Source organism: Mustela lutreola, chromosome 3 (genome assembly GCF_030435805.1).
Source record: "Mustela lutreola isolate mMusLut2 chromosome 3, mMusLut2.pri, whole genome shotgun sequence".
NCBI classification, from domain to species: domain Eukaryota; kingdom Metazoa; phylum Chordata; class Mammalia; order Carnivora; family Mustelidae; genus Mustela; species Mustela lutreola.
In genome coordinates, this window is record NC_081292.1 from 91,692,947 (window position 1) to 91,700,322 (window position 7,376).

A 7,376-nucleotide genomic window follows, 5' to 3' on the forward strand; every position below is an offset into this window, starting at 1 on the left:
GTTCTCGACACTGGTCACACATTAGAATCACTTAAGGAACTTTTTTTTTTAAGATATTATTTATTTATATGACACACAGAGAGATCACAAGTAGGCAGAGAGGGAGGGAATCATGCTCCATGCTGAGCAGAGTGTCCCATGCAGGGCTCGATCCCAGGACCCTGAGACCATGACCTGAGCTGAAGACAGAAGCTTAACCCTCTGAGCCACTAAGGCAGCCCCTCACCTGAGGAACTTAAAAACAAAAAGCCCAAAGGGCACCTGGCTCATTCAGTCACTGGAGCGTGCAGGTCTTGATCTCAGGGTTGTGAGTTCAAGTCCCATGTTGGGTATAGAGATTACTTAAAAAAAAAAGAAAGAAAGAGCGAGCCCAAGCCCCAGTTTGTGATTAATTTGTTTAAATGTTTCAAGAAATTTGATGCTAAATGTTGTAAGACTAGTTAAATAACAAAAAGATATATTTACATAATACTTCTTGCTCTCAAATTTTGAACAAAGAACTTACTAATAATCAATAACTTAGTAGGCCAACATTTTATTTAAATAAGTTTTATGGTACTACAAAGAGTGAATTAGAAAATCAAAAGCAAGGAGAAATGGGCATGGTGTGAACATGGGGAAGCAAGAGAAAGCAAGAAAGTATGTGACCGGGAAGCGAATGCTTAGCTCTGAGATCCTTCTCTGAGAGAAGGACAGATTAAAACCTAAAAAGAAAGAAAAGAAGGATCCCATGCACTCAAGGAAAGAGAAGTCCCCCAACATCCCTCCTGCTTTTTCCAATATAAACACACAGCTGGGCCGACTTACCACATCCTGGTTGGTACCGACTTTATCAACTTTTCTATTTAAGCCAAACTTGACCGGTCAATGATGGACGGGCTGTGTGCCAAGTGTACCAGTTGTACAACTGACTGTGTAATGGCTGAAACTGAGAAACCGGGGTGAAAGTATCAAGAGGCTCTAAGGATTGAGAAAGAGCCAATATTCAAATGATTACCACGTACACACAAGACAAACTATGCAGATGTCTGCTCAGTATGGAAGAAATTCAGAGTGTTACACTGTGGCATCAGCTGACCCAGACCCAGAAGATTGCTGGAGTTCCCATCATGGACATCTCTAACCATATAGACGACACTGAGCAAATGCCAGATGAGGATGGAGCCCCTCACTCCTATATCTTAATAGAGTTCCTCAGCTCTCCGTTACCAACTTTTCCTGTTGCCAGTTCATACAAGCAATTCTCCTTACCCAGTTCCTCTGTTCTGAGCTATGGCTAAAGACACTCATTTTTTTATGTTTTGAAACTGATTATCTTGTACCATTTTACTTTTTGTTGCATCTTTTTATAAATCAGATGACCGCTCACAAAACAAAAAAAAAAAAAAAAAGGAATGGAAAGGAAAGATCAAACGGGAGGACAACAACAACAAAAAAACAGTTCTTTTTTGCCGGGAACCCTTCTTACAAGTGCCAATCAGATAAACTATATCTGATGTTACATCGTCACAACCCCTCTATCATCAGGGAAAGTAGTTCACATAAGAAAATTTCTCTATAAAATGAGTTCCACACTTACATTCCATATTTGGCTAATTAGAATTTCATTACGATGTCTGTCTCAAACTGATGCAGAAGAGAATGGAATCTTGTCATCAAGACGTGACATCAAACTAAGAACCCACAAGGTAAGCACTCAGCTCCTGTGATACGAAGACAGCTCCTGGGGATGGGCGGCCCTGGGCAACAGTAGCTGACATGCGGGCCTGCGGCTATCTGCTGTCTGTTACTCTTCCCTCTTCCTCCTCTGTCAGCTGCTAGTCAGCTGCTCTCTCCAGCCGCCGTCAACAAAGCCCACCTCAAACAGCCATCACTTCCCTCTGGTCCCATTTACCGTAGCTAAGCTCCAGGCCAGGCATCCAGATCACCAGCCCTGTGGGAACTTCTTCTAAGGTAAGAGGTGGCCCTATTGGTGAAATGCAGGTGCCAAGGCATGCGGACATTGTGCCATCTTCTGCGCTATTCTTAATGTTTTGATTGTCCCACTTCCCTCAGTTCCCACCTGTGGCCTCTGGATAGGAACATATTACAGTAGGATTTCCAAGGACTGATGCGTGGGGGGTCAGGAGATCTGGCCTGTGATTGGCCCCAACTAGCTGTGTGGCTTTAAAGGAAGTCATCACACCTCAGGCCTCAGTTTCCTTATCTGCAAGCCAGGATGGACTGGAGTCTTTTCAGAGGAGCCGGCAAAGATCACATAGATAAGCACCACCTCATTATACTAACAAGCAAACAGAAGGCCGGAGGCGAGTGATTTGCCCCAAGTCAGACATAAGCAGGCAGAGAGCAGAGCCGAGGATGGGACCCACATCTGCAGGTCACAGCTAATCAGCCAGCACAGTACAAACAGATCTGAGCAGCTGCTCATTCTTCCCCTTTTCCGTTTTGTCCATCAGAATGCATGCTCCCTGCAAACAAGGACACACAGGACCTGCTGCCTGTCTCAAAATTCCCAGTTCACCCAATTAGAACACAGAGGAGCCTCAAGGACTTACCCCCCAACCCCCACACACGGTTCTTTTACCTATGGAACATGAGGGTACATACATTCACCGTCCAGAGGGCTCCTGCCTTCACTTCTCATGGAAAAGGTCTTCATGTGCCTACCCGGGGTGCCAACGAAGCCACAGGTTCCAGAGAGGAACTGACACAGAGAAGTTCGAAGGAGGCAGACTGGCTCAGCACAGAAACAAACTGTCTACCAAGGAAAACTACCCCATGGGGGACTGATTCTCTTTGAAATACGTTCGAGTGCGTGGGAAAATGGTTTTTCAAGAGCTGGTGGACTGACCAGTCACCTGGTACATACAAGATCACATCCGCATTCTGACAAGAGTGGCTTGCCTGCAGTGTAGACCAGGGGCCAGGAAGACAAGGAAGGCGCATGGAGACTGGGTGAGAAGCTTCTACGGTGTGATGGCAAGGGCGCACTGCAAAGGTACAAGAAGAGATGGAAAGAAGTATATGGACTCAAGAGGTTTAGGAAGCGAAATCCACAGGACTTGGTGTGACAGACTAGATTTTGGAAAGGTGACAGAGTAGGAGTTGACTTCTGGTTTCCCGACTCCAGGCTAAACGGATGAAGTGTTTACTGAGAGAGGCAATAGAATAAGAAAGGTGGTTTTCAGTGGAGGAGGTGCTCATGAATTCCTTCTTGAACCTGATGAGTCTGAGGGGCCACAGACACATCCGAGAAGAAAGGTCAGCAAGTCCGATACACAGAACTGGTGCTCAGGAGGCGTGTGGGCCAGAGACAGGAATCTGCCTTACCTGCTGATAGGTGGTCATGAAGCTGCACAAAAGGTCATCTAGGGAAAGAAAGGAACACGGGGCTGAGCCCATAATTAGCATTCAGTGGCTACCAGGAGCATGACTTTGCACAGGAGACACATCAGACAGGTAGAAGAAAGACAGGAAGCAATGCAGAGCATTTGGTCTACTGCGATGTCGAGTAAGGAGACAGAGAAAGGTCGGGTGTGCTGACTTAGAAACAGTTTTGGTAAGAACTCTTTAGTGGAATGACAGGGCCTGAATGGTGGAAGGTGGGAAAGTCAAGTCAACCCCTGAGCACTGGCTGTGATGCACAACAGTGACAGGGCAATACCTAGAGGTGGGGCAGTCAAGTGGGAGAGAATCAAACAGGAGCGCATGATGGGAAGGAGTGCAGGGGAGAGGATCCTCGCAGGCTCCTGGAAGGGCGGGAGGGCATGGACTCCGTGCCAGAGTGGAGACTGAACCCGAGGAGGAAGGAGAGCCCCTCCCCGTACCAGGCGAGGAGGAGAAGGGGACAAATACAAGAATGGGCTCATGATCAGCAGGATGGAGGAGGTCCCGTGGGATGGCTGCTAATTTTTCTGTACGACTGGAGATGAAGTCATATGTTGAGATGGAAGAGGAAGGCTACATGTGATGTCAATAGCACACCCATGTAAATGGTCTAATTTATCTGTTATGCCACTTTCTCCCCCTACTACCAATACCTTATGTCCTGCTCATCTATTATTTGGCTGTCAACCCAAAGGATTTTCGTATTTCTAAGCCGACAAAGTATGATGTTGCCAGTGCCTCTGACCCAGGTGACCCTTCCCCATCTGCCATTCCTGCACTTTGATCACCTACCTCTTTTGCATACCTTTCCCCTTCTATTTCTCATTAGATCTCATAAACATGACTTTTTAAGTAGTCTCTTGCCACCAGTCAGCTCGAACTCAACAGATATGACCATGCAACTTCCTGCTGTAAACCTGACTGCAGCTCTACCATGAAGACTGCATCAACGTGGACCCCTCAATGTATGCAGTGTCCAAGGTGCAACCCGCAGCCCCACCTCATCTCCCTTTCTACCATCCCAGTCTCATTCCAAAATGTGCCAAACAAGACACCTATGTAGAAATACAACCCCGACAGCAAGCTCTCCACTCATTTCTGCCTCGGAACTGTAACTTAACATCTCTCTGACGGAAACACAAATTGCATATAACTTTTATCTCCAGCTCCCACATAGAAGATCAATACCACTTTACACAGAACAGCTGTTCCATGTATTTTCCTTCTATGTATGAAGGGGTCACGTTCATTAACACTACAAATTATACATTATATTCAGAAATGTCAGAGCCTTGAAAAAATATGGAATTGCTGGCATTCTAGCCACTTTCCCAGTTTGCTCTCTTCCTACCTCTAAGTCCTACTTTAGAACTGCTATTTTGAGATTTCTATTTTCAAAGCTGCTTTGACCAAAGGCATTCTGTCAGCTCAGAGTGAGAAAGATGGCGGGGCAAGGAAGTGCGAGAAAATGCTAGTGTTAGGCCCAAAGAAAGCCTGACGAAGTCCAAAGACAGACAAGCTAAAGAGACTTCCGTGCTTTGACATTCTTTAAGTCTGTGTGTGTGCCTTTTCTTCTTCCAATGACCTCTCTCCTCATCACGTGTCCTTCATTAACAAGAGGTTTCTGGATCAGAGAATTCACTCTGTGCTCTCCTTCAGACACTCCATTCAATTTACACCTTTTATTACAGTGGCTTAACATCACCATACAAGAACAAGAGTACAATATACCTTCGTCTAGACATCCCTACATATTAAAAATGATATGGCCACACCGCAGAGGATCCAGACATAAGCACTTTTAAAGCCAGAGTTTGGGAGATGTGATCTGAATGCAAGTATCAAAAAGGAACTAGCTGGTTAACCCAAAAAAGAAAAAAACATATTGTGACTTGAAGCCATAAAAAAGTAAGAAATTCAAACTCTTTTCATAATTTTAGGTACCTACAGAGCCAAAACTTTTTAACACTGAAACCAGCTACTAAATCCCAATCCTTAGAAATTAAACATATACGTTTTGATAGTTTAAGTACAGACCCAGAGGGATACAGAAAACAGATAAAGCTCCTCCTGGCTCTAATTCAAACCTTGGGACATTTTCAAGGCTATGTCTGATGAACCTTTCCTGTCAGTAAAGTCTTTTCAGTTTAAATTTCTATTCTGTAAGTTTATGTCCTACAGTTATCTGCTGCCAACTTCAGGCTGACCTCACCAAGAGAAGTAGGGCAACTTTAGAAAAGGAGCTTGGTATGCTTTGTAGTACTGGACCAGAACCAGTAAGGACAGTACAGTCTTTCAGATTTCTCATTCCGGGAGCTTAAGACGAAAGTCAGGCATAAACGTTAGGTTAAGTGCCTTTTTGACCCAATTCCTGGTAAGTACGTGTGTTCAGAGATGCGTTTTGCCCTGAACTTTCAGGCCTTTTCATTCAATGTGCACGATTTCACAGGAGTGCTTTCTCCAGGCTGCACCTAGCCCACCCGAGGCCAAGAGACTCACTGCGAAGTGCAGTGAGGTCCCCGCCGAGGACCCGTCCGGGGCGGGGACAGCCCAGGAAGCCCGCAGGAGAAGCCCGAGGAGAGGACCGGGAGGGCCAAGGAGGGCAGGCCACCCACGGCCCGGCTCCGGGGAGCAGAGCCCAGGCGTGCACCTTCATGAACTCGTCCTTGTCGAAGCAGAGCGTGTCCGGCCCCTTGGGCAGGTTCATCTTACTTCTCTCCATCCCGCCGGCCGCCGCCTCTCAGCACCAACACTCGAGCTAGGAGGAAAGGTAGGAGGCTGCGCTCCCGGACGGTACCGGTGAAGCCATGGCGTTTCCACCGCACAGAAGGCACCGCTTGCTCCAACATGGCAGCGCCCCCGCCGGGCCAATGAAAGAGGACGCCGCAGGCTCGCCTCCGCCTGCCTCCGCCAAGAGAGGCGCGCGGGCCGCTGCGGTCGAGCCAGCAGGTGGTCCTGCCCCCGAGCGGCGGCGGAGGGCGACACTACAACCTCGCCTACGTTTCTGCAGGGCAGCCCCGCCGCTGTTGATGCCGGGTGAGCGGGAGAAGGGAGGGCGGGGAGGGTCAGGGGCGCTCCCTCCCCACCTCGCCCTTTCCCTCGGAAAATCGGCCTGCGAACCTCTTCCAGGACCTTCTCCCGAGATTGTCCCGCGGGAAGCATAGCCGTGGCGGGATGCTGGCCTTTTACTTTTGCGGCCGGTTGTCCAGAGAGGGGGGCGCGTCCGGGTGTCAGGCCTATGGTCCCGGGCGCCGCCGCTGCAGCCACCTGGGCGCGGAGTCCTCTGTGGGAACCCGGCTTCCGCCCTTAGCCCCGGGACCCACCCGCGAGTGTGGCTTCTCCCCCGCTGAGTTTGGCTCCAGCGATCTCTAGGGAGGAAGGTGGTCAGCTGGCAGCCTCGGGTCGTCTGGGCAGCTCCCAGCTCCACTTCAGCTCAGCTGCGGGGCGGCCACAAGTTTGGGTTCTCAGAGCTCTTAAAGAATCACTTCGCTACCGGGCCGGCCGACAAAACGCAGCCGACAAGTAGATGTGCGAGCATGTTTATGTCCAGTCCACTCTAGACTAATGGGCGGAATCCTGTGTTTGTGGCTAGCGTTGGTTCGATCGCCACACCGCCCCCAATTTCCGAGACCCTCTCCTCCTCCTGCCATCCACCCCACTTTTATTTTGAGATTTTTCTTTCCTCTTCCCTTGCTCTTTCTCCCACAGTCCTCCTTTTTAGTGGGAATGTCATGGTCAAATGATGATTAATTTCTCTTTTTTTTTCTCCGTGAGACTCGGACAGCTCAAACCACAGATCTCACCCGTGCCCTTCAGGCTGCAGCTTTGCTGTAATGGCCCAGGACTGGGCTGCCCCTCCCAATGCTGTGATCTCCCAGAGATAGCAGGAGCAGTCCTTAGAAAGGGATGGGACACAGCAAGACAATGGCTTACTGTGAGTCCTGCATTCGAGTCACTCCAAATGGGAAACTGGTCACTTTTTTTTTTTT

The 7,376-nt window shown here is 48.6% G+C and overlaps 1 pseudogene; it reads left to right on the forward strand.

The window, feature by feature from the left end:
- Positions 1-613: 613 nt before the first annotated feature.
- Positions 614-6,737, forward strand: LOC131827885 (rRNA-processing protein FCF1 homolog; annotated as a pseudogene).
- Positions 6,738-7,376: the final 639 nt, after the last annotated feature.